At 37.2% G+C, this 22,851-nt stretch overlaps 1 protein-coding gene across 1 annotated transcript in view; it reads right to left on the bottom strand.

Moving 5' to 3' along the window:
- Positions 1 to 22,851, bottom strand: part of FBN2 (fibrillin 2) — a 178,831-nt gene that overhangs the window by 146,410 nt on the left and 9,570 nt on the right. The window lies entirely within an intron of this gene.

The following is a 22,851-nucleotide window of genomic DNA, read 5'->3' on the forward strand; positions in this document are numbered from 1 at the left end:
ATGCTTCAAATATTTTAAGACAAAAAACATTTTGTAAAATATACACACACCAAAAGTAGAGAAAGACAGAAACATGAAAATGCTTTACTTTTGTCACTTGTCGAATTTAGTTGCTTTCAGAAGCAAAGTATTTCCATACACTTACAAATTTCTTGGAAGAAACTGTTGCCATATGCAATAATCAAGAGCACATTGAATCCAGGCTTGCAAAATACATATGCTGACTGCTACAAAGTTTCAAGTGTAGAATAAAAGCTGGGAAATAAATATGCCTGAACCTTGGCTCCAGCAAGGTCTCCAATTTTGGCTTGTTCGGAGCTTCTTGTAAATGTATATATTTATTTATACTGCCACAAGCCTGCTACTATATAAAGTTTGCATTTGAGTTTGGATACTGGACTATAATAAAATACCTCTATGGGCAAATACCTAACGCACAAGCTGACACACCACAAAACATGAATCAGCAGTTATGACAAGAAGTTACAGGCTGAACTACCCCTGTGCGAAGTGTACATGGAGGTAAGAAACCACAAAAACAATGTTTTGCAAGATTCAGCAGTTCATACCTACTGTCCTATTACTAGCTTCTTACATCTTTGCTGAGATGTCAACAAAAATCAAAGCAGTGAAATAACTCTTATCGTACTGCTTACTGCTCTCTCCTCCTGTTTCTCCTTTGAGTTACAGGAATTCCCACCATACTGGCATTCTGGTCCACAACTAGGCTTCTTCAGAACTACAGCACAACAGATAATGCCCATCCCGAAAGCCCCTAGCCCCAAACCTCAAAACTTTAATGGAAAAGAAGCCAGAGGTTTTCCTCTCCACCGTACAGTCAAGGTTAAGACCTAAGGCCACCAAACACCAGTAGACCAGAGTGAAGACAAAGCCATTCAAATCCTCACAGAGAGAGCACACTGTACTACCAACAAGGGTTTGCAGGTGGAACAGGGAAGTGCAGAAATATTGCCCATTACAGCCTGACAGCTGGATGTCTGATTTTCAAAGACAGAAAGGACTGTTCAAAGGTCTGCTGAAACTCCATACCCTGCACAAAACCTTGTACTCAGATTCCATTGACAAGACTTCCCCCTATGATGAAAAGATCAACCTCAAAGGAACAGCATCCCTTGTCAGCAAAGAGAAAATTCAAAGAAACAGGTCTGTAGATGTGATAAACTTTTAAGAGTATTGAAGAGTAGTGTAAACAGCACCACGCAGACTCCCCAACCCACCATCACCCCCCCTGCTTTGGAGTTCAGTGCCATTACTCATGCCAGAAACCAATCCCAATAATCAATGTAAGGCATTTTGTACTGGTTAAGACTACCAACACGGAGAAGGGCTTGCAGAACAAGTCCACTACAAATACTTAATTATTCTCAGAAACTCTGATCTTGCCATGGTATGCTGGGACATATTTCAGTTAGCCAAATGCAAAAAAAGCTGTTAGGACAATGTAAAGGTCAAATGTACCATTTTCTACAGGTATAAAACTTTAAAGTAGCTAAATGTAACTTAAACTTCTGTGGTAACCCTCTGGCAAACTGCATGCTGCTTTGTGAGGTCAAAAATAAGAAGGAATACATAAAAGCAGATGATGTTTACATGCTAGTCCCCAGCTGGCCACAACTCCAGAATCAGAATAAAGTTAGGTGCCATAACGCATGATGGAACCTCTGCTGAAGTTAGGTAAAAGTGAATGACTGCAGCCGTGGAGTCTCTCCCATTAACTGTATCCTTCTTAACAGACTTTTTTAAAAGGGCCTTCAGAATGCATCCATACTCACAAAAAGAGGAGGGAAAATATTTCATAATCAATTCCTGTGTAAATTAAGAAAATCGTGCAAAAAGTCTCAGCAGATCAGAAACCCTGTTGAAACCATGGACATGCAGCTCAATGTAATGTTTTAATTGTTAGCGTAAGTAGGAAAAACAACTGTTTTCCACATTGGTCTTAGGGGGGGGAGAAAAATCGTATTTAGCTTGCAAGAAACATTTCCCCAGATGACTGTCTATATCCTGATACTTTGAGTTGATAATAAATAAAACCCCAGCCAGTTACTACTTACTATACAGTTCTTTCTGCGGAGAGGCAGAAGCATAGTTGCCTCTTCTTCAGATCTCTGGGATTTTGTTCAACAACAACAAAAAAAAGAGCTTTAGAGATCTGGCTTATGCAGTATTTTCAGTGGGACACTATAAAGCTGGGTATCTTTTAACAATCAAAATATAGGACAGAAGTTAATTCAGAGGATTCATCTCTTCTCTCAATAAAGAAACAACTTACTGCTGTTTCTTATATACCAAGCTATTACTCTGAGGTGAAATAAACCAGCTTACTTTTGGCACTCCAGCATTTTTCAAGCCTGGATTCAATGTGCTCTTGATTGGCTTCAGCAAACTCTATCCCTAATAATACCTGCATTACTCTTTTCCATATAATTTTATTAAAGTAACTATACTTTTAAGACATTGCATAACTAATGCTTATGAAGACAGATATGGTTGAAAATTTAAAGCAGATCTTTATAAAGACTTTTAAATCTTCGTATTTCATTACTTTTTTAAATCGAACAATAGTTTAAAATTAAACATCTTATTTGATACATAATTGCCGTGACGTATTTTATTCTCAAAATCACTAAAACTTTAATTCTAGAGTTTGGTATGCTTTTTACCAGCTACATGAATCTTACTCTTTGACTGTTTTGAGCTGAGTAACAGAAACACCTTCTAGCCTCTGTCTACCCCCACGGGTTACTGCATGCAGCTCTGGGCCCCCCAACATAAGAAGGACATGGTCTTGTTGGAATTAGTCCAGAGGAGTAGGATGTAGGATGGAGCACCTCTCGTATGAAGACAGGGTGGGAAAGTTGGAGTTGTTCAGCCTGGAGAAGAGAAGGCTCTGGGGAGACCTTACAGCACGCTTCCAGGAGCCTTGTAAGAAAGCTGGAGAGGGCCCTTTTACAAGGGCATGTAGCAACTAGATGACTGTAATGGCTTTACACTGAAAGAGTGTAGATCTAGATTAGATACAAAGAAGAAATTCTTCATTATGAGGGTGGTGAGACACCAGAACAGGTGGCCCAGAGAAGCTGTGAATGCCCTATCCCTGGAAGTGTTCAAGGCCAGGCTGGACGGGGCTTTGAGCAAACTGGTCCAGTGGCAGGTGGGTTGCAACTAGCTGATCTTTAAAGTCCCTTCTTCCAACTCAAACCATTCTATGATTCTATGATCTTTCAGTTCTTATAGACCAGTTCAGTGCTACAGCGTTTAGGTACCAAAACCAGAAGATCTACATTTAAATGCAAACAGTAGTCCTAAACCTGAATTCTATTCTTAATCAAAACTCCCAGTAGCTTCTCTGGGATTCCTGCCAGACCTAGTGCAGGACTGAACTCAAAAAGTCGGATTTCATTGGCTTCAGCTGCTCCCTGGGAATCTGCAAAGACTGTCAGCAGAAGAGAGAGTGATGACCACAGCATGCCATCAGCCTTGTGAAGGGCACTGCATGAGGGGGAAGGCCATACACAGGGAAAGACAACGAGGTCATGGCAAAGAAGGAAGGACGTACGCACTACACATTTCACCCTCACCAGAAACAAATGAGAAAGATACTTAGAAGTCAATACTTCTGAAGACCTGCCAGCTGCTCAAAACCCCTGTATTTTGTAAAATCTGATATAGAACACAAAATCTGTCAGGGAGCTGGTAGCAGAACAGACATAGCAAAAAAAAAATCACATATGCAAAAAACACAGGTGGAGAAAATAGAAGAAAATTATTTCCAAATATCTGGCATCTGTCTGACACCCAACCATAAAGCCACACAGAATTCTGTCATCCACGCTCACCCTCCTAGCTCAGCATGTAGGTGGTTAAAACTCCTTTTGTATTAATCAAAACAAATGCAAAGTTTACAGTGAATGACTATGCCCTTTAAGGGAAAAATAAACAAGCAAACAAAAAAACTTCCCATTTCTTATTTTTCAAAGTTGTTTCCATGAGAAGAACAGTTGAGGTGTTACTGAATGCTGTATCTATACTTTTCCTCTTCTACTTCTCCCTCAACCATTGAGCCCCAGTACAATGTTACAAAAGAGGACACAAAGGAATATTCAAAGCTCTCTTTCCACTCTCTCAAGTCTAATTTGGGGCCTCTGTGTACACAGAACATGCATGCACACACCCAAGGTAAACAACAATTCAGCAATTGCTTTGTATGATGACCTTCTTCAGAGGCTTTGCCGGAGTAAGTTAGATCATTCTATGTGACAGCAGTGACATAAAATATGTAATTATTTATATAAAAGTATGCAGAAATATAAACAAATATAAACATAAATTTATATTATTTATATTAAAATTATATAAAATTATGTTGTATAATTATATATATTAAAATTTGGCAATAATTATATAACTATCAAAACTAACCCCACTAAAAACACCCAGAGCAATGATGTAACTAACACTACCAATACACCTCACAGGCTTGAACAGTTCAATAGAATCCTCTTTAAGACTACCAATGACATGTAAAAATGGTTTTTAATTTATATTTCCTATTTCTCTTTCAAAGGACAATTTTTAACATACTAGACTGAGAACAAACAGTGCAGATTACTGGAAACTTGCTAGCAATATCAGGGCAGGGGGAGAAAAGTGAGAGGGAGAGAGCAAACTCCAAAGCCTACTGAAAGTATGAAGTCATTTGAAATATTAATTGCCTGTGTTGTAAGTCTTATGTTTACTTTTTTCTCTCAAATATTTTCTTCATCTACAATCCCTTCTGCTGTGAAGCTATCTCAGCTTAACAATTCATTAATGTAGCACAGTTCAAAATTTCCTGCCATTAAAACCACCTATGACTACAAACTATCAAGTCCTTCCTCAGCGCTAAAAAATTCAAGGGACAAACACTAATCCTTCACACTACTTCAATTTTTATGAGATTTCCATCTCTTCTTTTTTCCAGCATTTAAAAGTGAAGTAGCAGTGCTGATAAGGATGGGTTAACTCCTTAACTTTTCTGACCAGAAAAGTATCTTTTAAGAATTTGTACCATTTTCACTTTTTTAGTTTAGATACATAGTTTTATCTAAAATGTATACAGAAATTTATGCTCTTTTTAATAGATAAAATTGCAACAGCTGAAGAAAAATAAAAATTACCACATCTGAAAAGATTCAGGATTTGTCTGGTTTGTTTAATTACGTAAACCAGCCTAGTAAGAGGCATTTTTCCCTCCAGCCCTTCCTTCAGAAAGGCTCTCCTTCAGTGTGCTTAAACTGTGTCTGTATGTCACTGTATTTTCAGATGTTACTAGAAACCAACACAGAAGCAAAAGCATATCCCATATGCATTCAAGGGCTTTTCCTTTCCTCCTTGGGACGCCTTAGTTAACCCGGCTGAAATGAATAAAAATCTTTCCACTAGATTTCAATAAAGCTGGATATGTTACAAGTTTCTGTGTTAGGTTTCTTCTACTTCTTTTATAGACAGTCCCCACCCCTTCCTCTCCTAATCCATTCTATGCATTTTCCTATATTTGATTTTTGCTTCTTAAGGTCTAAAGTGTAAGGGCAGGCAGAGTGAAAAACATCACACAGCTGTATTTTTAAAGTACCCACAAAATTCTAGCTATATATGAAAGTATAAAAACCAAAAAACATTGCTTGTTATGGTGTTAACATTTTAGAAACAGACATGCATCACAAGTAGCCATGCTTATTGTTCAGTTCCTTAAAATTCTGAACCTTACGTGTTTGATTTAGACAGTAGGCAGAGTAGCTTCAGGCAAAGAAGTGGCAATAGACAGAAGGGAATTGTAAATGGAAGTAACAGGATTAAACCTTTGGAGTCTAATGGCATTAATGGAAAGGAAATTTACTGAAATACAATTACACCAGAAGAAAACTGTTCTACGTCTTTAAAAGCTACTGTCTTAGAAAATGAAGCAAAAGGAAGCTCTTTGGTTAGAAAGGTTTTTGCTTAAAAAATACAAAGATCTGTATTTAAGTAACTTTTATATTGTTTTATATTGTAAGATACTCATCAAATTATACAAGTTTTCATCTTCTAAGATATGCTAATAGTAATGAAGTGAAATGATTCTCCAGGCAGAAGAGAACAAAGAACTCCAGTTACTTTTAGTGCCACACTCAAACTGTGTTTTGGATACCTTGTCAGGAGGAGGTAAAAATATAGGTTTACTCTGCTCATTATGCTGGCCCATCTGTAAGCAACCGTATGTCTCTCAAAGTTAAAACAGCATTAATCATCCTCCCTATACTGGTTAATGAGTGAGAATGATTGCTCCAGCAACTGTCAGAAATCACAGACATCACTTCCTAAAGCCCCTTCTTCATCCTCGAGCAAAATGCCTTTTCAATGGGAAAGACAGGGTTATACAGGAGCACCACCAGTCAATTTGCAGTAATAAAGAGTAACTGCAGCTTGCTGTGAAAATTCTTCCTCTGGCAGAATCCTGACCTTGGGGAGCCTGAGGGCTCTGCAATGGTACAAAGTGGCACAGCTCAGTCTGCACTTACAATAAGCAAATAAAAGGGTCCAAAAAGAGGACTGAAAACAGAGACGTTAATTCCTGTTCTACATGTGAGAGTGAAAATTTATGTTATTACTCTGAAATTAATTTTTTTTCAGTAAAAAATTTTGTATTACCCACCTTAACCCTAATATGGAGAGAGAACATCTTTTCACAAACATGCTTAAATTGTCACATTTGCATACAGCAGTAAAATAACCAAAGGAATCCCGTACCTAATGAATGCAAGATTAGATTCCAAATTGTACCATTTCAGACTTAATTTTGTGACACTGGTCTCCAACTTTAAACCAGCCAGGATTTAAAAAAAAAAAAAAAAATTGTTTCTTAGGAAAGAAAACATCTTACAGTTTCAAATGATATAATTCTATACTGGAAAATGCCTCTTCCATTGTTAGATTTTATTATTTTCACATGTTTTTGGTTTAGCTAGGAGGCTTTGCTTAGAATTTCCATTTACTGTAGATATTGCAGATTTAGCTTGCATTCTACAAATACTCAGAAGCAGTGAAAGTTTCTGGGCACCAGATTACTAAGTGTGAGGTAGGTACATGATGTTTCTGGTAGTACAATATTTAAAATGTCACTTTACAGTGTAATCCATCAGCTAAACTAGTTGAAATGAGGTCAAAAAATTAACCCGGATTCTCCTTTTATATTTTTCCTGTCATCTATGCTACAAGGCACAAAGGCTGAAACAATCTGAAAACACTGTATCTAGTATCTAAACCAGGTTTTAAGTTTTAGATGCAAAGAAGAGACACAACTCAAGGTGTTGAAGCAGATGAAGAGCAAAATTTTACCTCACATGTGAAGGTCACTTACTGTCAGTTCTAACAAGAAATCTGCAGCTTCTAAGAGAGTTAGCCACTGAGGAATGGTACACCCACTCTGGAAATACACACACTGAAATTATAGGGAGGATAAGGGAAACAGTCTACTGTGTCTCACCCCATCATGAGAGGGTAATTAGGGAGGAAGAGCAGAGCAGAAAGGAAGAAGCAGGCTACAGGGCTGGATATCATAACAGTAGGGAGATGTGTCTTTTTAGGCATTGGCAGGGAATTGTTTCTCTGAAGGCTGAGATTTATAGCTATAGAGAAAGACAACAAAAAGACTCCTGCCTGAGAAAAAGTTTAATCTGGCAATTTTAAGGTGTGAAGAGTAGGTCTTGACATCAGCTATAAACATATTTTTCCTTGATGAGTTGCACTTATTGAAAGTACAATGAAATGGAAGTATTTTGTGAGCCTGTTAGTTATATTAAATAGCCTAGTTTCCAAGAAGCACATGGAGCTTCTAAAGTCAGTAAGAGAAATGTTGTTCATCATCTTTGAAAAAACAGAACACTTCATCTTACCTGATTCTTGAAGGCTAAGAATCAGTATAATGCGAGAAAGATGCAAAATAGCTTTTCTTGGTAGACAATGATAGCTCCTGTAATGCTGTACTCCATTATAATGGTATTACACACCCACCTCCCAAGAGGGAAAAAATCAAGCAGCGAAGAGACTATGCACGGTCATCAGATTTCAAAATTTTCTGTTCCTCCTCAGCCCTGATTAGGTGTAGATGACCATGTATATTAAGCCACAGACTGGAATAAAGAAATCTTTTGCATCATCCATTTGTTTAGGACACATAATGTATGCCACACCCTACTTGAAAATCAGCTCAAACCTCACATAAAAAGCTGCGCACATGTGAGAAAAGTCTGCATTGTGTCTTAACCTGTACAGGCACAATATAAACCACAGGAAATGTCTTCTTAAATTTGAAGGTGGCAAAGCATCCACAATAGTGGTTTGCCCAATAATTAGCTGCTTACAGTTGAGTATTTTAAGCGGCTACTTATTGGGCAAATTTTTTCAAAAAACAAATTTTATACCACAATGGTGAGACACACAAACACACTAAAAAGATAGCAAGATTGTCACAGTACCACAAAGCCCCATGCTGAGGTGAATGTCCTTAATGGAGCACACAGAGCAGTTGAAGATTCAGAGAGCAGCAGGCAGACCTGTGCCACTACTCTTCTAGTACTATTCCCTTTATAGGGATTAGCTATTCTTTCTGTTTCATCTTGTATCTAGAATTAGTAATTGATCTTAGTGATATCCCTCCTGCTTTTTTTTTAATTTATCCAAAACCTTTGTTGCACTGCTTTTAACACCTCAGCAAGTTTAGCAGCATGTCAAGATGTCCAACCAATACCTTACTACAGCCTTTGCAAATGTGCTGATAGTGCTACAGCGCGTATAGCTCCACTCCTGTGAACTGACAATGTGTTGAAACTTCACTATGAACTGACCTTAAGCGCTAATGTCTTCATTTTCCATGAGGACCACCAAAAGCTGTTTGTCAGTCCCCATCTGATGCAAAATTTACTGTTTACCCAGATGCTTTTATTCTATTCAATTTCATTCCACTGTTTTAAAGAGGTCATTGCTTCATAAGGAATACTTCAACTCTTACTTTATTTCTTATCTCCATTGATTTTCCTTCCTGTTCTTTTGGACTTTTCATGTCTTGAATACTTTGTATATCACTGGGTATTAGATGACTAATTTAAGGTCATGATTAAATAAAGAAAAATTTTAAAGAAAAAGAGTCATCTAAAAAAAGGTCAGCAACAGGCTTTTACAAACCAGTGTTCCTAAGGAGATACTTGCCTGAAAACGTAATTTTTTCTACTTTACTAGACCATGAAAAGTCATAACTATATTAGAAACATATTTAATATTGATCCAATAGCACTTAATTTAAACATCAATTATAATTAAATCACATTTTATTGCTATCATCTCGTTTAATACTAATAAGGTATTTTAGATTTCTGCTAGCACTTTGCTTTCTGTTGAATGGAAGGATTGATATCTGCCATCTATGTCTACATCACACCATTTTGGTATACCAAACATGACAAAATTAATTCTCCTTTGACTGTTTTTCATATTATGATTATTCCTATGACTACATGAATTATTAACTGAGTCCTTTCAAAGAATTTTAGTCTTAGTATACATATACACATTGATTTTTTCTTGTTATGCTATGCAGCTGGTTATATGGTATTGTTTCTGTTTTACAGGTTAGATGACTCAAACGTTTTTGAACAGAAAAAAGAAAGAAAAAATGTAACTTTCTAGTTTTAAAAACTACCTTGTGTAAATATCAGGAGTCATTTGCAAACACACACGAACCACATCACAGCAGCCCCAATGAGTGTATAAGAACAACATGAATAAAAATTCACTCTAAAGAAAATATGTTTGTTTCTATTCAAACAACTCTTATTGAATTATTCACACATTTCTTATACCGATATAAGGCCACACTGGCATTATGGCCACACATAAAAACGTGACAAACATTCACTCAGGGAAAAGAGCATCACACCATTTTGTTATGCTAAAAGAAGGCGGTGGCTTATGATGCTTCAGGGTAGTTATTTATCAATATCTAAAGCCACAGATAAAATGTGTCGAGACCATACTAAACAGGTCATAGAACAGTCAAGTATTTAATTATGTAAGTTGAGCGATCTATAATAAATATTCAACAGATCATTTAGACATCTTATTATGAAAAGTTCTTGGGTATGGCAAAACCCAGAAGGGGTTCTGGGGGCTCTAAAAGTTAAAGAACAGAAAATAGGCCCAACATCGTCTCATGTAGCCTTGAAAAATTGTAATCATGTCCCATTATTTCACTGTCAGAACAGCAGCTTTTCTCACTGATTTCTTACCTGTTGTTATAAAAGAACTCCGATGAACTACCATGTGGTAGAAACTGGAATAATAAAGCTTACACACACAGTTTCCCTCCAGTGATTCATTTTGCATAAAAATGTATGACAAATCATACACACAATGCTATTGGATTTGTAGTCATGACACCAGCTGGAACTGTGAATCCAAGACACAGTGGAATCATACCAAACTGCCATGCACAACTTGACTGAGATCCATCCTACAGTGATGGCATTATGCTTAATTTAAATTTGCTGCATCAATAATTATTTTTTTAATCTAATTGATCTGAATCTCAAAAATGAACGTGAATTTCAATTAAAGTTGAATTCTGGAAAAATCCTACCCATTCCTTTATTTTCATAAACAAAAAGATCACTATAAATCTATATTGCCTGAGAAACCTTTTGGAGGTGTACTGGGTCTTGCTGGGATGGAGTTAATTTCCTTCACAACAACTGGCAGAAGCACTGTGTTTTGGATTTGTGACTAAGACAGTGTTGGGAACACACCAGTGTTTCGGCCATAGATGAGCACTGCTTGTACACTGTCAAGGTTTTCTTTCTTTATTCTTTTCCCACTCTGCCTTCCCCAGTGAGTAGGCTGGGGGTGGTCAAGAGTCTGGGAATGGCCCTGAACTGACCAGAGGGATATTCCATATCGTATGACTTCATGCTCAGGGCAAAAAAAAAAAATAAAATAAAAAAATAAAATAAAATCTGGAGGAAAGGGGAAGGATTTTGGTTATGGTTTCTGTCTTTCCAAGTAACTGTTACACATGCTGAGACTTTGCTTTTCAGAAATGGCTTAATAGCTGCCTGCTGATACGAAGTAGTCAATAAATTCCTTATTTTCCTTCACGTGCATGCATGATTGTGCTTCACCTATCGCACTTTCTTTACCTTGACCCATGAGTTTTCAGTTTCTCTCCCCCATACCACTGTGAGGATGTGAGCAAGCAGCTGGGTGGGGGCTTACCTGGCAGCCAGGCTCAACCCACCTCAGCACCTTTTTGCTTTGCTGTAATCACTTGTATGTGCCAAGGCTTCAGTCTGAGGTACTGGACCTTTGGACTGACAGATCTCTGTTCAGTTCCCATATTTGCAACACTATATTTTTGTGGATGCTGCCAGCATGCAGGTCAATGAATAAGGACAGGAAACAAAACTGGTTTTTGATTCACCCAATCAAGACCTGAAAATCTTCATAAAACTTAAGATTGGAAAACTGGAAATCTTGTTCTTACATTTTCATACTGTACTCTTAAGGACAGTTAAAAGCTTTCCATTTAATGACTTCTTTTCAGAATTCAGTATTAATAACAAAAAATACATCACATAGAACAACTGGAGGAAGTGGAACATTCCTAAGAAGATTATTGGTTTCTATACAAAGAATCCATGACCACAGTTTTAAAAATATAAGATTAATGTAAGCCAATGAAGCAGATTAAGTCAGGGGTAGAAGTAAGACACAGACTCCACAGAGCCAGAGCATGACTTCAAGTTTACATAAATTCATGTATCTTCACATTAAGAAAAAAAAAAAAAAGGCATGAAATTGCAGAATTCCTGTAGTTTACATCTGAATTTAAAAAACATTCAGAGTCAAAAAGTGTGCCACAAGCCTCCTTTTATCAACAGCTAGGTTTTAATTGATGTAGGAATACTGATAGGTATATCCTTGTGGAAGTATCATTGTGGCTGTTGTAAAAGAAAAGCAAACACTATATACTCAGCATAGTTCCTTAATCAATCAACATAACTACTAGGTGGAAGGAGATACAGTCTCCTGGCATAACCAAAAGACCTCAACAGTAGGCTCTTCAAGAAAACAAGGCATGAAATAAGAGGGAAGTTCCTTATGTGGGTAAGAAACAAAATGGGGAGAATGTGAATAATTTTCACACTGGAAGGAATGCTGGGACCCACACTGATTCACATATTCTTAAGTGATCTCAGGAATGAGGAAAGGGACAAAGAAAGCTGGTCACAAGAACCACCAAAAAATGAATGACAAGGTGTTAAAATTATTACAATGCCACTTGCTCAGAAAAATCTTGAGCCACAAAATTATCTGACCCTGGGAAATAAATTGGGGAATTGCCATTTCTTCTGTTAAACTGGCTACTGGCAGCAATGGGATCCTAGGGCAGGCTGCCCCTTTGGTCTGATTTTGTATGACAACTCTCCCATATGCTGTGACTTCCTCTCCAGGAATTTTCAAGAGCTTCTTTTCATCTAATGTTCTTGGATAATATAAACCTATACAATATGAGAAATGCTTCAAATTATACTCGGCAGGATGACTTTGTGGGTAGAGTTTTTCAAGTTTTGCACAAGTACTTATAAGTAATATAGAAATCCAACATCATTTCAAATGCTCATAAACATTATAGAAGTAACCAACTTTCAAAGTTGCTGAATTCCACGGAGGACCTCTAAAGCCTCCTCCAACACAGTATTCTTAAATCTATTTGTCTACTTTGTCCTAATACATTCTACAGTCACAAAAGCAAAGATATTTTTTTTTTCTTCATTTTTACAGTTCTTCAGAACTGGGTTCCTATCTCAGGTTTTTCTACTTTTTTCCATTTTTAAAATTTGCCTACAATGCCTACACAAACAATACAAAACATCAGCACTTGCTGAATCTGACAGTTTTCCTATTTGTTTGATTATTTCAGGAGGTTTTGTACCTTTGTTAAAGACAACCCCTGTTAACAAATGTCTTAATTTCATTGTGATCGCTAACTTACCTAGATGCTCTGCAAGTAGCTCCAGATATTTTCCTGGATACATTACAAATTATTTAGTTTAATAAAATTAATGATTTTTCTGAAGAAATTACTTTTTCTTCTGAAACACTAACAATTAAAATAAAAGAAAAGGTCCTATTCTAATGCATCTGACAAAGAGGAATATTCTCAGTGAGGAAGGAAAGAGATAAGATTAGTCAAAAATTGCCAGAGACAACATCTTCCCCCTCCTTTGCCACATGTTCCCCACTCACGATTTTGGTCCATTGCTCTATATTATCAGAACTTTTTCCTTTTCAGTGAACAATCTCTAGATGTAGAACATAATCCAATTTAAGCCCTACCTGACATACAAAACCCCAGTATTTTATACTCTCCTGGACTCATTCCTGCTTTAACTAATAGAAAATACTAGTTTTCAAGCATAGATTTTGCCCTAAGTATGGAGTACATCAACTCTGCTAGTTCTTTCTTTCATTTGACAGTACAGAACAGTGTAGCTACACTGGTTGCCTTTTAAACCCTGACTTGAAGCGAAGAAGCTTCCCCTACGCCCAAACTGCAGGAGAGCTCCATTTTACTCTGATGAAAATCCTCAGGTCCTTGGAAGAGGTTATCCAAATCTGTATTTTCATCTTCATTTTGTACACCTAATTTAAAGGCATAAAAATTTCTGCTTTTATTTCTAACACAAAGTGCAATAACCCCACAGCTACAACACTTTACTACTTACCTGTCTTATGCCTGAACTAACTGAAAAGCTCTAAAGATTACAAGTGTTTAAAAACCAGCTGGAGCAAAAGTTACAAGGCTGCTTCACTGAAGGACTTTTACCTTCTTTTTTTCTGGTGCTTACTGTCTGTGGATAAAAAGGTAGTGTCATTCAAATTTCAGGGCTTTTTTTTTTCTTTTTTGCTTTTTTTTTCTCCCCAGTTCAACTCTGAAGGAACTTGTAATTGCTCTATACTCCTCAAGATAGTTTCTCAGGGCTTTTAGAACTGGGAGGTGGGCAGAAGCTACTCCTGATAAATTGTGCTGTTCAGAAGTCACTCAGAACTAAGGATGCCCATGGACATCGGCTTCCTGCAATATGGGATTTCTCCACAAAAGGAAAGGAAGGAAGCGATTCTCCACTCCCACTCTATCCTTTTAAAAGCTACAGGTCCCTGCGACTGTTGGCTCCCCGTGAAGGTCTGTAGTCAGTTTAAGCATCCTTCCCTCTCCTCGTTTGTAGTAACAGGCCACAGGAACTCTCCACACCGGAGATCGTAATTAATCGGTTGATTTGTATGATGGTGTTTTGATCCCTGACATGGACTTTCGCTCTTACCAAAATGATTGTGTTGTCATTGTGGCTGTGAACTGTAGGTTCAGACACACAAACTCTGCTACCATGACTGACCATTTTCTGTCCAAAACAGCATAACCAACTTTGGTCTTCTGCATTCAGAGACAACCTATATTAAGTTCACTATGAGAATTATTCAAGTAACTTAGAAGTATACGCTATATATCATTAGTATTCTATCATGAAGTGACTTTGTTTGCTGTACCCATCACTAGGTATTTATCTAACAGATTGACTGTCCGTAATGCAGCCAGAGGAAAAGTGGCAAGAGGAAGGAATACTAATCATCACATAGTGAAGTACACAAAGAAAGGAAAAGAGGGAAGCAACAGAAGAGTACTGACTGGGATTAAAGTACTTTCTTAATCATTGGCAATGGCACATTCAGCATTATCCATGTCTTTTTATTAAATTGCAAAAAGTTAAACCTTGTACACAGCTAGAAGAGAGACTTTTTCAGATATCTGCTAACAACAAATAAACATACACTCTCTTTTGTGGGGCTTTCAATGCTTTAGATATTTATTTTTCAGCTTGTGAAAGGCGAGGGAAGGGAAGTCTGAAAATCTTGTTTATTGGACATAATGATGGATGACCAAACTAGCTAATGTAGTGCCTGTAATCCTAGCAGCTACTGATATCTAAAAGCATGAAAGCAGCTTTCTGAATTTGCCCTTCAGAACTACGGCCATCCTTCAAAGACTGATGTATGCAAATACCTGCAGGTCTGAACCTGCAGAAGGAAAAGTTGTTCCCTGAACAGGGACAGTACTTAACTGTATGCATTATAGACATCTGGTGACACCTCTAGTCTCAAAAAAGCAATAAAAAAAAATTAGCAGCTTCTTCTAACACAGATAATCTGACATATTTTCCTGAATCAGGTACTAACCTGTCAGATAGATGTTTACTTCTTATTGCTGCAGGTATCTGCAATCCTTAGCTCTTACTATCTCCAAAGGAAATTAGAGGTGTGCTTTTTTATTTTAAACTGAAGTTTTTTAAAAAATAATGCAACCACTGCAGCATTTTGCTTATAATTAACTTTTCACTATGTGTGGAAAAAAGCTGACAGAAAAGTTTTTTAACAGAAAATTAGAAAATAAAGTAGGAAATCATGGTGAAGATTGAAAATTTAAGGATGATTCACATTTTGTACAGCTTTAAACTACTGCTAACTCATTTTTAGTTAAATTGATTAAACATCATTGACTTTAGTTAGACTTGAAGTTGATGATGTAACCCTTGTGTTTACCCCAGCAGTGATGAATACCCACTGTGAACTAGATCATGTAGTTAAGAGTATGCTGCAGTGAACTGATATTTCTTTCTCTTCACTCAACAGGCCCTGAATAACTCCTTTACGAACTTTCAGCAAGTATCTCCAGACCATGCACTCCACTTCCAATGGCTAAAAGCAGACTGAAAATGAACTAAACTGGTGTCTAGCAGGTAAATATTCCACTTAGTGTACACTGAAAAAAAACAAGACACCAGAACACATGGCCCTGTGGCAGAAAGAAACAGGGTTGATATTTGAGAGTAGCGTTTAGTAATTATTTTTTGTTTATTCTTATTCCTTTCCTTTTTCCTGCTTTCTCCTAAAATACCCTGCATTTTCATTTATAGTCACTCCTAGGGCATGCAAAATACAAAAGTCTTACACCACCTTGATAAAACAGGCAGGATGACTCCCCTAGCTAAAATCTCAGACTGAAACTCAGGATATTTAGTTGATTGCTAAGTTTGCTGAAGCTTCCCTGCCCAGCCTTCAACAAGTAACAACCTCAGGTGCCTCAGCCTGTCTTGCGGGCACAGAAGAGAGTAATAATACTTTCTTTGTCCAGTTAGCTCTTCAGAGCAGGGACCTGCTTATGCATACACACACACACATCCTAGCCCACATAAAGAACCTCTATTTGAGTTCAGGATAACAGTAGCCACTATAAAGCAAAACCTAGAAAAATTTAAAAGTTACATTCCCACAACTCCTACAAAAAGAGAAGAGCTCAATGATCAAAAGAGCATTTTTGGTGTTAAGCACCTGAACAAAGTTTACAGTCATTGGGGGACAGCTAAAACAAAACGAGCAACTTGAGAAAAAGTACAGGTCCGTTTATAACCACTCATACAGCAGCATGCCACGTCTGGCAGACAGGAAAACCTCTCGAGCATAACCTGCCACAGTCTACACAGCAAGAAGTTCTGCAGTTTATGAGATTACAGGGGTAACACCAACTATACAAGATCTGAATACATGCCCCAAAAGTTTTCACTTCTTCTCGTGGAACTGCTACCATCAACAGATATGGAAAAGCTGTGTAAAGATAAAAGATCTTTTGAATGTCTGTCAGAGGAAGGAGTAGTTTCTTAAAGAATTTCATTTCCTCCTTGCTTCATTTGCACCTGACCACTGTCACTTAAGCACACTCAAGCATCTTCAGCAGTACTACAGACTAAATATGAATTGTATGTTTTCTTTATAATAAAAATATGTTTGAGAAGTTTTGTCCTATATTAAATTGCATCAATTTGCTATACAAGCTTCATCTTATTCGTATGTATTACCAAAAAATACCTTTATAACTTTCAAGTGGTGATCAGTGTCTTCATTACAGCTCCACTTCAGTTTTGTTTTCTTTGTTCTTTATTCTTTTGCCTCAGTTACGCTATGCTATTAACACTTTTACCAAGAATGCTTTTTGCTCCCTCCTGCCCCTTTCTCTGTGCTGTTGATTGGCTTCTTCACTCTCTTCCCAGCTTGAAGAAAACCTTTTTTTTATTTTTTTTTCTCTTTTTCCCCCTTTTTCTTCTTAGACACAGGATCATCAAATTACTTTCCAATCAGAGAAGGTCAGACAAAGGCAACTGATCTCAAATATAATGTTTAGATGTATGCTCTCCTACCCCACAAATTGAACATCTATTTTAGTTACATCCTCTACCTCAAACCTTTTTCACCATCCTCTGCAACACCCTGTTCTTAACTGCAGGGACACAACACTTACCCTGCTGCTGCCCCTCCTAGAACTCTTCAATTGCATGGGCCAAGTTCTTGTAGGTATTGTAGAACTCGCATAAAAATTGCTGCCTGGCTGGAGAGGAGGGTTTCTACTGACTACCTGGCTGTATCTATGCAGAGTCTTCCCTATTAACCCACTAAAAACCCACAGGGAGGCAGCTGCCCCAGTCACTTATTTACTCCATCTGTCATGAAGTATGGGCTCTCAACAACTTTAATAGACAGAAATTTCAAAATTCAGACAGTCAGAGAAAGTGTCCAGACACTTTTACTGGGAATACCAAGCACAATAAACACACTGGACTAAAACATCCGAGCAGCAATTTTCCCAAGAAGAACCCAAAAGTTCCCCTGTTTCAGAAGTCCCCATGCTATATTAAACTATTACATCTGTACATTTTTCCTCTTTTCTCACCTGCCCAAGCATGATACCTTTATCTGAAATCTGCTCCCTTCTTCAAAAGGATATTCTTCCCAAGCTATGCATTTCTACGCAGTCCAAACCTTTTTGCTTCCCATTGTAAGCCACTCACATACACAGTAAGTGAGCACTGTTCTTTCTCCTACATGGGATGGAGGCAAACTTAGATCAGTGACAGGATTCTTCCTTCCACTGGTTCTTCATCCCTTTAGCCCACAATAAAGAAGGAAGAAAATAACATTGCTTTTCCACAGCTACCTACCTCTACAGATAATTAAAAACCTGCACACACCATGTGTCACAATACAAATATCGTTCACCCAGACAATCTCGAGAAACCAAAGAAACTGCTCATGCTAGAAAACCTGCTCTTTTGTGTACAACTGAGGATGAGACCTCCTAATCTATCTGTTTCTTTATTTTCATTTATTTTTCACAAGGAAAAATTCAACAGCAAAATTTTGACATCTGTTTTTTTCTTTAAAAAGAAAAAAAAACCACAACAGAACAAACAAAAGCAAATACTTGAATCTTCTGTGTTTACAAATCAAAGACAAGAAGCTGACCAAATGAACACTTTGATAGGAAATAGAAAAGCTCATTGTATATATCCAAAAGAGTAAAGCCCAAGCTCCCAAACAGGTTCTGCTTTCTTGTTAACCCAGCAGCAAGTCTCAAGTTAAATACTGTCATCATTCCAGTCATTAGTTACTGCTCAGCCTCCTGTCTCCAGTCCGGAAATTAGTCTGCTCGGAGCCCAGATAGCTGAACAAGCAGTCACGTTTTATCATATAACTGAGGCTGGGAGGCCAGTCTGAAGGAAAGCTACATATGTTCTATATTAGGAAGAAAATACCTAATTTAAAAGAACTTAATTTACAGAACAATAAAATGTATGCATTTAAAACACAGCGATGTAAGAAAATAACAAAACAAAGTCTCTTATAACTCCGATGTGATTTGCAAAGGAAGTTCACGTAACCTTAAATTATAAAATGTTAGTTAAAAGAGTTATGAACTGTTGCTAAACTCAGTTTTAAATTAAACTACAGAGGCATTTCTTGCTGTAAAGTATTACAGGCAACCATTGCAACCAAGAGATGAAGAAATCATTGCCTTTTGCATTTTGTTGGAAAGCATAAACTTCTTATTAGGTTAAAAGCATAAATTATGAATAAGTACTGAACAGAATAGGCATTTAAAGTATCCTTCACAGTACTCCAGCTCATGTAAAGCATAAAAAAAATTAACATTCACAGTTACTATACTAGAGACCTTTTACAGTTATTACCAAGATATACTACAGGAGTCATCTTTCTTTAGCTGAGTAATATACAATAAATTAGTTAACTTATTTTTTTGAATATGAGAAAGTCTAGGCAACACCAAGATAAGAGTCTAGGTGAAATTTTACTTAGTCCTTTCCACTGCTGGAAAAGTATATTATATTATAATAGATAAGCAAATTATATAGCAATTATATATATTACATATATGTTATATTTTTGTGACAGTGACAGAAGCATATTTGTCTTACTATCCCCAATTTCAAGTAAGGAAATGTAAATTTTTGATTATAATAACTCAGTTTCCAAATAACCATGCAATGTAGCTTAAATCTTTTATAACAATAGCATTCTACATGTAGAATTGAAAGGCTAAGACTTCGAAGGACAGCTAAGAAATATGGATGCCAAAATACTGGTGTTTCATTCCTTTACATGGCTTGAATTCTGCAGCTTAAAGTTTTACAATGAATTATAAGAAAGCAAACTTCAATGCTTTCATCACCACAAAAGTTGTTACAATACCCATATGTACTAGAATCTTTTAAACAAGTCAACTTATTTCAAGTATAAGCATAGTTATTAAAAAGTCTGAACCATCATCGCAGCTGGAGTCTGTCATACGTACTATGATTCTACAGTTCTGAATCTAGCTAGACAATGGAAACAAGTCTTAACCAGCAACAATTTCTTCTGTCAGGCACAAAAAGCAGGTTTACCAAGTTCTCTTGCAATAAATAAAAAAAAAAAATATGAATGCAATCAATTTATAAAAATTGCAATATTACAATTCTATCATGTTATAGTACTGCAATAATTATCATCCATCTTGGATATAGAAGTTTGACTGTTGAATTTGGACAAATGTAAGCTCCCTCTGAATTAAGGCTTAAACTATAAAGCAGCCTAATGCTGTCCAATCCCTTGAAAATCCATTCTAAACTGACAGACTTGGTAGTGTCTTATTTTTGCTAGAAGGTAGGTGTACATTCTACAAATAAATGTTCCTGGAAATGGCTGCAAATATCAACAGAGTTTTTAACAGAATAATGCTTCCTATTTCCCCACTAGCCAAAATATAAAAGATTTGAGTTCTTGCACTTGGTTTGTAAGAAGCAACTACAGAGAACGGGCTGGATGTAACTTGCAACAGCAAAACCCTAAACCACCAGCAATGAATAACAGTGTGTAAATCTGGTTTTAAGAACAGAAGTGACAAGCAATTAGAGACAAAGAAACAAAGTCATCCTTTACATTTCTCTGTTGCTTGTGACATCTAGTGGGTATACAAAACAGCCTTGAATAGCAAATAGAAGCTCCTGATATTTCAGTATTTGGTTTAGTTATTTCTTTCATCTACATGGAAATTACCTCCATTTCATAGTGAACAAGCGTAGAAAAATGGTGCAAGGTATTTTCACAATTTATAAAAAGCTTGGAGCACTTCAGACCCGAATTTAAAACACAGAATTCCACAGGACTCCCTTCAGAAGCCATTTCTAAACACATGAACGACAAAAGGTGTTTGGAAGCAGCCAGCATGGGTTTGCCAAGGGTAAGTGTCATCACCACTTTCAACCCTGAGGTCACTGGAGCCGAGGACAAGGGCATGGCAGTGGATGTTGCTTTACTTGAGAAGGCTTTTGAAACAGGCTCCCACCGAGAGACTGTAATTGGTGAGATACAGACTGAGTAAGTAAACAACGTATAAGGTGAGTGGAAAATGGGCTGGACTGCTGGCTCTAACAGTTGTAATCAGCAAAGTCCAGCTTGTAGCCAGGAAACTAGCACGGTCCTTCAGGGATGAGTACTTGGGCAAATAACAGTTTAATGTCTTCATCAACAACCTGGGTGGTGGCACAAGAGCACACTCATCAAAATTGCACATTACACCAAATTTAGGGCACGAGACAATATGCTGGAGGGCAGGGCTTCTACTCAGAGTGATCTGGATGGTTTAGAAAAAACGGGCGTATTTACATGAAGTTCAGCAAAAGCAAATGAAGTCTCACATCTGGGATGAAATAATCTGATGGAACAACAGAGTGTTGAGGCTAACTGCCTGTAACACAGCTCTTGAGGAAAGGATAATGGGGGTCCTACTAGAGAACAACCTGGACATGGAGCAGCAGCATACCCTTGCAGCAGAGAAGGCCAGCTGCATGGGCTGCAACAGGATGAGCACAGCATCCAGTCCAGGCAAGTGGCTTTTCAGCTCCATTTGGCACTTGTAGAACTGCATCAGAGTACTGTGTCCAGTTTTGGATTCCCAATACAAGGAAGAAATGGACATATAGAAGAAAATCTAGACAAGGGTCACCAAACTGGTCAGGGAGCTGGAGAGCTTGCCCTGTGTGGAAAGGCTGAGGGACCCGAGTTCAGCCAGCCTTAAGAAGAGAAGGTTTCAAGGGGACTATTGCTGCCTGTAACTACAGAGGCAGTATTGTTGCCTACAACTGTTCAGAATGAAATATAATCATAAAATATAAATAATACAATATTATTTATAATAATAATATATTATAAATAATATATAATAAAATATAAAATACAATGAAATCGAAGCTGGACTCTTCTTCCAGGTTCACAGCCATCAGACAAGGCAACAAACACAAGTCAGAACATGCAAGACTGCAATTAGATATTAGGGATATTTTTTGTGGTTTGTTTGTTTATTTGTTTTACATGAGGATGATCAAATACTGGAATAGGTTGTCCAGGGATGTTGTGGAATCTCCATCCTTGAAGGTGTTCAAAACCCGAGTGGACATAGACCTCAGCAGCCTTATCTGATTACACTTGCTTCAGGCAGGTACTGGACTAGATGGCCTGTGGAGATCCCTTCTGATTTAATTTTTTTTTATCAATCTAAGAAGTCTACTTCTGCACTGAGTGGGTGTCTTGTCCACTGCTAATGAGAATTAAATATATGACTTTCTATTTTCCATTAATGCAAATGAATCCATCCCCCTTTTTAGTACTGACAACATTTTGAATATTTTAAAGGAGTAAGACAACAATACATACTAGTACCCAGCGTTTCACACTATGATTGCTCAGTTCTTCAGTACCCTTTTTGATGAGAACATGTATTTGCAAACACACACCACCTGGGAGAAAGCCCAAGAATAATATTTCTGCTAACCTCTTCAGCACCACCTTTGATTATTCTTACAAACTTCATGTTAAAGGATGTACAAGATTATTGTTTTGATAAGCAGTCGTCACGATAGCTACTCATTAAAAATCCATTCTAAATAGACAGAGATTTGGGTTACACTTACCAGTTTGATGTACATAAAATACATTCTAAAATTAGATCTAATGTTGAGCACTTCTACATTACTATATTTCCACAGTCTTTGTTTCAGAATACAAACAATGCTCTGATTTACTAAAAAGCATGAACTATAGATTTCTGAGAGTGGAAGCAGGTTTATTCTAAATCATGGTATGTAGATTCAGTGCCTTAATTCTTTGCGTGCTAACCACATAGTGTAACATTTAAAATGTTTTGTTCAGCTCCATTGAAACTGACTTCGTCGGTATCTCTAAACCCATAAAAGGCAGCTTAGGATTTTTCCCTAAAATTTTATAATAAAATCCTAGATTAGTCCCCATTTCATGAAAGCACAATTAGTTAAGATACGTTTAAGATGTTTTCTCATATAAGCATGGTTTTAGGAACTG

This window comes from Falco biarmicus, chromosome Z, assembly GCF_023638135.1.
Source record: "Falco biarmicus isolate bFalBia1 chromosome Z, bFalBia1.pri, whole genome shotgun sequence".
Taxonomy (NCBI): domain Eukaryota; kingdom Metazoa; phylum Chordata; class Aves; order Falconiformes; family Falconidae; genus Falco; species Falco biarmicus.